Here is a 10,053-nt window from a genome sequence, read left to right on the forward strand (position 1 = left end):
CAAGAAGCTATGCCAAAACTGGGTATTGAGAATCTGCAATCAGTTGCCAAAATTCGAGAAAATCCAATATTACTACATATTAACTTTAGTTTATCTTATTAAAATGTGAAATATATTATCTATAAAACACTTCTAGAAGATTATAAAATTCTAACCTATAAGATTATAATAACCGAAGCACTGTAAGTTATTAAACAATGCGTTTTAGACATAAGAGAATAATCTAATTATTATTACGTAAATTGGCATATTTTCAAATTTAAGAGTCTCGTACGTTGTATGTGCTACATTACGATGTGTAGTTTATATATGTCAAATTAAAACGTACAGTCAATATTTAATATACTTAAATTAATAATTTGGACTTAAAGTAGAAATAACTCTTGCCTCTAGATTTAAAATTATAAAACTGTAAAGTAGAATTACTGCCTCTGACAACGAAAAGTTACGTGAGTTTTCAAGACGGACGTTAACCCTTTCAACGAAGAATTCCCTTGAAAGTTTCTCATTTACATGTAAAACATTTCTGTCTGTTATCCGTCCAGTTAATCTCTTATCAACAGGCGTGTCTTGGTGGGCGTTTGTAATTTCAAGCTTCAGCTTTCAATTATTTTGTAATAGAGTTATAAAGCACGCCATATTTCTCTCACCTCCACACACATTGTTGGAAACAGCTGTGCGAGTTGGGACATGAGTCACTGCTTTAGTATATTCTTTCATTACAAGTATTGCTGACTCACACAAATCTCAACTTAAAAACCCATCGTATAGTTAGAAATATCAAGTAGACGAAGTTCGAGAGAAAAACAAAGTTCATTCGATATATTGTTTTACTATTTTTTATATAAAAAAGTGTATTTAATGTTATGGATTATAAAACTATAATTGGAATAAGCTAACAAGTAATATTTGCTTTCGACACCAAAGAGTTCTAGTTGGAAATTGATCGTTGTGAAACGAAAACAAAGTGATTAAAATCGTAATTGAAGTGGAGAGGGAGGGCTTTAAACTAATTTTTGTGTTGAGTTACTGGATCTGTCTGAATCTGGTAGTGTAAAAGGGACTAATTGGATTACGGTATCAAAACATGCCTCACAAGTAATATGGTAACCTATAAAGAACACTACTAGTCAGTTTATTTTCGTGTTAGCCTACCTTACTCGATTTATACTTTATTCTGTATATACTTTTTTTTATTTAATTGTATGGAAATTGGATACAAATTCGAAATAAATTAAAACCTATCGAATTAGTTTTGCTTCGTTATTGAAGAACTGTCAAAATTAAAAAAAATTTTGAAACGCGATTTTTACAATTTTGTCATTTCTATCTGTGTCTTTTGATAGGTAGCCTGCAGTTTAGCAAAATACGCCATTTTACCTTGTATACGTAAATACTCAATTAGTTTATTTAATAATTTTAAGATTACATAGTAATCAGTTTACATGGATTTTGATTGTACAGTAAAATGCTATTAAAGATCACCACCAAAGGTATGTGATTTGACGTTTTTTACACTTATATGTAGTAATAATATCTACACGTTCATTAATAGTTTACTCTTTCGAATCTTAGTCTGAATTTCACTTTGCCTATTGATAACATGAACTATGCGATGCGGCTAATTTAACTGGTTAGTAAAACTATACTTAACTATTGTACAGTCAATACACATGGTAATAACCTTACTATCGATTACGTATGGTATTAACTATCGATGTACAATTAAAGTGAGTTCTGCAGCTTTTGTACAGTCTTCATTCTGATTCTCAAACTGGTAAATTCATTTGGTAAAGATTTAATACTTAGTTTAAAACTTTCTATCATATCTGATAGAATTATACTGCATAAACTTTCCTTCCCTGATAACTGTTATTACAGTGTATGTAGATAGAATCTACAACTAACTGGTCTAGATAATAATTAATCTTTTGAAGACCTTTCCATAATAATATTAAATACGTGCTCAACTGCTCGGCTGTTTTACTTTATCGACGTACAACTAGTCTTTCAGCGCTATCGCAATCTTTATGCTATACTAATGCATATATGTAACGGGTCGTGCACATTATTATAAATGTTGATTAAACTTAGTTGCAATACGTCATAGTTACGATATATTTAGGGAGTTAAGCTGTAGTATTTACTAAAATAGGAGACATTGCAACAAATACTAGAATAATTATTATGGATAGTGTAAACGTGTGCATTTAAGTATTCAGGGGTTTGATTCACCTTATTCTTGCTAATAAGGCGAATATCTAAAAATTCAGAAAATTACAATTAAATGTGCCCACTTGATGACTGTACATGTTCTTATTTTATTTTGTATATTTTAACGCTAAGTTTTTGGAAAGGGGTTGGTGTAAAACTGAAATCTTGTTCCTCCCTAGCGTCGACTCTAGGTAGCCAGTAAATGTTAACCCAGTAAATTAATTAATGATAGTCCAGACACAAATAACATGTGTTCAGAATCAACCCTGGTTGGGGACGAACCAGCAACCTTCAAACTTGAAGGTCATTATAACAACTCGGCTACACAGCCGATTAATTGTATTGAACAATTAATTGACTATTGGATCAAGGCCCCAGTAGAAAAACAGGCCATGCTGCAGGATCCATGACGTCACTCTAGTGGATGGATTCCATTGATAAATTCATTGCCATTGCAATTCCCATATATTTTAGGTAAATAAACAAGCTGGCTCTTTGTAAGATTTTAATGGTTTAGTACAACTATCCACCACTCTGACGTAGTGTTGCGCTGTCTGTGCTGCAGCATTGGATGCAGAAGAAGACATCCCATCTATAATCTATATGAATCAGCTGTCGCCAGTTTTTTTTAACTAAAAACGAATGTAGTTGTGTGAGCCAGTCACAGATTGTTCTAGTGTCTACAACTCTATGTTGTACCTTATTCTTTGCTTCTTGGACACATAGTTTGAAGGATTAGAATGATAATAAGTAGAATGATTAGAATGATATGTCGTATACGTATTTCATATAAGTAATCAACTATAGCTTCTTTGCACATTTGGAGAATGTGTGGGAAATATATTTCTTATGGTAACAAGCTCACAAAGAAACATATTTTCCATAGAGTTCCTGTTGATGTGGATGTGTGTGTCAAAAATTATATTCACGGGAAACTAATTTGTATCAACTAATGTAATTGTGCCCCCATCAATTGGTTACAATTATAGTTCCATAGAGTATTGCGCTGTGTTAGTTACTTGAACGTGATTGGAGCGCGGCGTTAGTGCGCGGTAGGCAGACTCTAGAGAGAACCATTTGCTTATCTACGTGATCTAGATGCAGATGCACCGAGACTAAGATGTTAGATAAGCATGTTAGGAACTAATTGAAAATTACCGTTATTATGAACTCATGCGGGAATGTGCAGCTCAGAAATGGCTCTTTAACGAGCTTGGAGTTTAAGTACAGGTTAGCATTCGAGCATATTAAACAAACAAGGCTGCCAAGACTTCATTATCTTAAAGGAAGCTTGAATAAAGCTGATTTCCTACTCTACAAACGATTGTGAATGATTATTTGTGGAATATTTATGCAACGAGACATACAAATCACAGTCACAACAGCTAATACCCAACTCATTTCTTAGCTCTAGATCCAATACCTTTTAAAATTACATTTTCACCTCATAGTAAAATACAAACATTATTTAACTTAATTAGTTATCTTTAAAAACGAATATTTTTACACTATTGAGTACCTATTAATATTCAAAGGTTAAACACAACGGTATACCATGAAATAGTAGAACGACATTGTTCGAAGCCGTACCATAAAGCCCTTGAACTACGAAAGTTTCTGGGAATGCTAAACAAGTAACGTCTTTCGGTGGATAAGCTATCACACTTATGACTAGCTAAGTTATGTCATCTGTGTGACATGAAATCCAAACTGGAGGATCTATTTAGGAATTTAGGTTTGGCCTTAAATATAAATAACGTAAATTGTGATTGTTTTGAAAATATTGCTTGATAAGGTAAATGATGTTTTCTCACTACGAAGGAAGTTATCTAATAATCATGCCCAAGACCAAATTTGTCAATTATACAGTAGTTGGTATTCTTATAGCTGTCTACAGTATCTTAAAATATTACTAAGTAACACAAAAAAATCATTATTTTGTGACATGATGTTTCCTGTCACTCTCTCGGCATACTCCTGATTTTATATTATTGTTGATTTTTGTTATTTAATAGTTTGTTTTTACATGATCAAAAATGTAAACAAAACATCTGATCGCTGACCGCTGTTATGATCTTACTTTGGTTAAAATCTGCTCCCTGTAAGAAATTTAACCCTCTATTGACTTCAAAAACTTCTTACAACAAATTTTACAACAGTTTGGCTAATATAATGGTAACAGCTAATTCTGAAATAAAGATTCAGAATAGAATATTTCAAGTTTTCTTGGTTTTGGTTTTTATTCGGTACGTATTTCAGAAGAGAAGGCATGAGCAATAGCTCCTAAAAAGTCATACAGTGCGTACGTTAAGCACTTGTGCTATATGTTTTTTAACAGCTTTTTAATGATTTATGTTTTTTTATCACGTAAATATACCGCTATTTAATCGAATAGAAAGTTTGGTAATCGTGGTTAAACGGGAACTGCCTTGTTTTTAGATGCAAACATGAGGAATTAGTTATTTGTGTAACTTGTGGGCAAAGGCAATTTACACTCGTGTTACACATGATATTTTCCCTACAATTTTTATAAAGCATAAAAATAATTAGTATTTCAAACACTAAATACCCCCGCCGCATCAAACCTGCAGACTAAGCAAATTTCAACTTGTCTGATTACATTTTAACTCAAATATTTCCATAAATAAAACATGATTATTCCCTATTTAAATAACATTAGATTTAACGAGTGCTTAGGTTTGCTGCTATGGGGAAGGTAAAAAGTGTTTTTCGACCATACGTCAGTAGTATAGGATGAAATCAATAAATTTGTCAAAATTTTATCAATATATATCCATAAACAAGTAAACTACAACAATTTTCATTTTATCCTTAAGAATAATATGGGAATTTTAAATTACACTATTTTTTCATCTTCTCCGTGACCGTTAGGCATACAACAGCACTTCGATATACTAAATTATTTTTTTTAAGCTCTACAAAACAGTTTAAAAAGAAATTTCAAATTTGTTTGTTTTTAGGGTCAAAAATGGGAAAACCCAATTTTTACCCCATAAAACCCCCAAAAACCCCCGTTCACATGGTCCGATTATGCTGGTTCACGTACTCGTTCGAATAAACGTAGGTCTACACGTTTGTACCAAATGTCATCAAAATTGGATCATTTTTGCTCGAGTTATAGCGCTAAGGCCGGACGCACACAGATCAAGCATTTCACCTGAAGCAAGTGTTGCGAGGCAAAATGTTTCGCTGGGTACGAGCACCCCATGTATTTCAATGGGACGCCGCACACTGATCAAGCAAACGTTGCGAGACGCCTCGCAACGCCTTGAAACATTTGAGCAGTTGCTCGACGAATGGATCCCATACAGCACGATGTTTGATGTTTCAAGGAGCAACACGTTCTGCGCATGCGCCAAATCCTTTCTAGCTAGTAAAGCTTAGTGGCTTTCAAAATTCAATTAACCGTTTGTTGATTAAGAAATAACTCTTCTTTGAAAAATGAATTTAGAAGTTGCGTTCAAACTTAACAAATATATTTTGAATTTATACTGAACAATTAATACTGTTGTTTAATTTTTCTTGCTACCATTTTGGTAGTCATGCAAAGTAGTAAAATAATTAAGAAATTACAGTACCAAGGTTACTCAGTTCATTAATCATTCATTACCTATTTATATAACCATCACGACACTATCTAAATCTAATAATAATTTCTTACTGTATTTAAAACCCTTTCTATAAAATAGTATAGCATTTATTCGACAATAATTGTAAAATTTCCCTGGATCTGATTTAATTTCTGAGAGGAAAGCTGTCTATCAACAGATTGATAGGGTGATCCCAATGTTGTCTTTCTATTTAGTCCAGCATTTTGCAAAAACTGACATACAGCAATAGTCGACTTTCTCGTCACATATGTTAAAACAATACTGCAGTATAAGACCAGTAGACATAATATGTAAAATTCTAATGTTTATTTTTCTTAATTTTGCTTGAAACCAAATGCTGAATCATGCTTGAACCTCCCGCACACTGGAGAAGCAAATAAACAAAACGATTCAAGCAAATCGTTGTGCAACATTTTGCTTCAAGTGAAATGCTGGATCAGTGTGCGTCCAGCCTTAACGGACACACACACACACACACACCAACACACACATATATATATATGAATTTGAACGAATGGTGTTGTTGGTCTTTAGGGACCTCAAAACGAAAAAGTAAATCGGTCCCGTGTCCAGATCTTACCATGAGTACTACGGTAATAGCTTATTCCCTATAGGGGAAATTCGCTAAAAACACGTTTTAAGGTTAGGTTAAATCCAAACGTTGAACGAAGGGAAACACGTAACAGCTGATCGTAGTGTAGTATCTCTAAGTGTTGCGAACCTATTTCCAATCGTTCACGAATTACGTGCATAATAAAAGCACAATGTTTTGTGTTAAAGGTTGGAATACTGGTGTGCGACAAAGTAAAAAGTGTGCGGCAAAGCAAGTAAATGCAGCAATTAGCATCTGCACTCTAAGGAAAGCCCAACACAATCAAGGAAGCCCACGTTGACTGTAGGAAAATGTCATTTTTCACAGTTTGACTGATTTAACTCTAAACCCGTTTGCGATAGAAAAGCACATGATATGTAAAAGTTATCGATAATTTAATCCTTCTCTAACGATTTTTCATCAGATTTAAGTACCAAGCATTGGTTTAGCTTTTACAGACCAAAATTTAAAGTCTTGCATAGTCGAACTTTACCGGAAATAGCTTAACCCCCCCCCCCTCCTCCCTCTAAATCCCCCTTAGATTTCGGATGTTGTAAAACCTTCTCCATGTCTTATTTCTCATCTACACCATACAGGGACTCCATATGCCAAATTTGATAATTCTAGGACGTATATGTTTTGAGATATAGGTATCATCTGTCATTGAGTGGTATTTGCCTTTTATAAGAGAGTGTAGTTGTATATTATGTTTCAATCATATTGTATTTAGTTTTAATGTTACTTGAAATTGCATGAAAGTTCCATCTCTGTCGAGTCCCGACTAATCTTACTTCTTACTTTATTTAAAGAAATCTATATACTAAAATATACTATAAAAGAAATCCCTAATTTACTATAATTCAAGGCGGTTAAGGAGTTTCATAAGTCCCTCCAGTCTCCAGTTAGGATACTATTTTAAAACGCAATACCTTTTATTGTAAAGCTTATTTACCATGAATCGGATCTGACGGCAATAAAAACTAAACTATCTCTGTTTAGATCTTTACGGAGTCATAGCAAAACCAACGTCTCATCGTTCAGGTTTTAGTATTTTAAAAAGTTCACATTACCATTTTTATTTTTGTCTTTTTGGATCATACTGATCCAATGCCATAATATTTATTTTTTAAACAGCTAGTAACGTATTTTTGTATTATTATTAATGGTTTGGAATAGGCTACATGTAACGCCCTCAACTTTTCTCGTTCCTGGCCCTGCGGTCATGTTTCGTCTGGAACGAATGTGTAATGGACGCAGTCTGCCCAGTATATGTTAAACATTGATATTCACCACGCCCACCAACTCACCAGCCTCGATATTCAATTGATATTCAATATTCAACGCCTTACAAACACGGCGCGCTGTCATCTCATAAAAAATCTAACATTACGAATCTTTGCAAAGCGTTATAAGGTAGCTGAATATGGTCCACAATTACATTTAAGTACGATATTTCACAAGTCTTGTGGTTAGTAAAGCGTCATTTTTAAGTTAAGTAATTAACTAATAATACATTTTATTGAGTTGGTTTTACAAGGATTTTCAAAGGTTGTTCAGTAGTCTGATACGGCTTCCAATTCGACATTCAATTAAAACTTCAGTTTGCAGAAGTTGTATAACAATGCAAATCGGTACTAGACTTAATCATTTAGTTTGGCTTGGACAAGATAATTTAAACGTATTTTTTCACTTCAAGAATTGACTAGTGGTGCTTTTTGAGCGTCATTTGCTGGGTAAAAGAGCGTCGTTTCATATAGTTTCTCAATAACGAAAACTATAGTTTTTATTATTTACGAATGATTATTCAAAAGTTGCGTGTATGAACGATATCCTGAAAAATGTATTCACTTGGACGTAATAGTATATTTCGTACCTAGGGCCGAAAATGAGGTTTTGCCGGCTCGAGATAGTTTTGAAGTTCGAGACGAAGTCGAGAACTTAAATCGATCGACAGCTGCAAAACCATTTCGGTCCGTGGTTCGAACGCTATTTTTCACCACATTTCCTATTATGTACCACTATTCACCACTATAATAATGCACACTGATAGTCAACACAACTACAACTTTAAGGTTATGTGAAGAAATAATTTGAGGAATCAGCAAAAATAAAAATTAATAGTTGCTAGGCAACAGTGACAAAATTCTATTGCAATGCTATGGATTTTGATTGTGTATTTAAAATGCATTCATTAAGTAAGTAAGCGGACAGCTGATTTTGCGGCCCCGGCCTGTAAAAACCTGCTCGGTCCCCAAATTACGATGACAGCTGGTATGGCCAGCAAAACGTAACTTTCAGCCACCAATTAACGTATGTAATACAGCAAAAAACATCATAGTGTGGTGAAAACAATATTTTCAACTAAATGGACCATAAAAAAATCTGTAAACAAAGGAAAATTTTTACAGAACAATAAAGAAGACAAGAATAAAGTGGAGCATAAACAGAAACATATCACCGGTAGTAAAACTCAACATAAACATGAAAACATGTCAGCAAAAGAGAGGGACAGATATTTGGCAACGATTGTGTTTCGAGGTTTATTCAGTTGTCTGATAGGGATTCAAACGGTGGGTTCAAAGACTTGTTATGACATCTTGCCAAGTTCTCTTCTTTTAACGCTTAAAATAGTTTTGTGTCTTGCGAGATCACATATAAACCTATATACTTAAAATTCATTATTAACACATTTAAGTACTGTAGGTTTCAAAAGATCGTAGGGAAAAGTCATCTATATAAGTATAATACCCCCGCCGCAGCAAACCTGCAGACTAAGCGAATTTCCATTTGACTGATTGGATTTACACTGAAATGTCTACTTAAAAATATAACATTTATTCTTGATTTAAATAGAATTAGTTTAACAAGTACGTAGGTTTGCTGCATCAGGGAGGGTAAAACTGGTTTTTTTTTGTAAAATGTGAATAGTTAGTAAGAAATGAAAACATTTTCCAAATTTGATCAAAATATGTTCACAAACAAGCAAACTACAACAGTTTACTTATTCTCCATAAGAATAACATGGGAATTTTTAATTTACAATTTTTTTGAATTTTCTCCGTAACCATTAGGCGCATAAGAACACTTCAATATACTAAATTATTTGTTTTTTTAAGCTCTACAAAATGGTTTGGAAAGAAATTGCTAAATTTTATGTTTTTTGGGTCAAAAATGGGAAAAACCTATTTTTACCCCATAAACCCCCGTTCCCATGGTCCGATCATGCTGGATCGCGAACTCGTTCGAATAAACGTACGTTTACACGTTTGTACCAAATTTCATCAAAATCGGATCATTTTTGCTCGAGTTATCGTGCTGACGGACACATATATATATATATATATATATATATATATATATATATATATGAATTTGAACGGATGGTGTTTTTGGCCTCTAGGGACCTCAAAACGAAAAAAAATCGGTCCTGCGTTCAGGTCTTACCATGAGTACTACGGTAATAGCTTATTCCCTATATGGGAAATTCGCTAAAAGAGGATGTTTGTATATATATTTGTTTGTTTGGCAGTGATAAACTCAGACACCGCTGAACCGATTGCCACGAAACTTGGTACATACGTGTAGAATGTCATGGAATAGGTTTTTACACCATCA

This window comes from Macrosteles quadrilineatus, unplaced genomic scaffold (genome assembly GCF_028750875.1).
Source record: "Macrosteles quadrilineatus isolate MER2022 unplaced genomic scaffold, UCM_ALF_1.0 Scaffold_2__2_contigs__length_208266976, whole genome shotgun sequence".
In the NCBI taxonomy this organism is placed as follows: Eukaryota; Metazoa; Arthropoda; class Insecta; order Hemiptera; family Cicadellidae; genus Macrosteles; species Macrosteles quadrilineatus.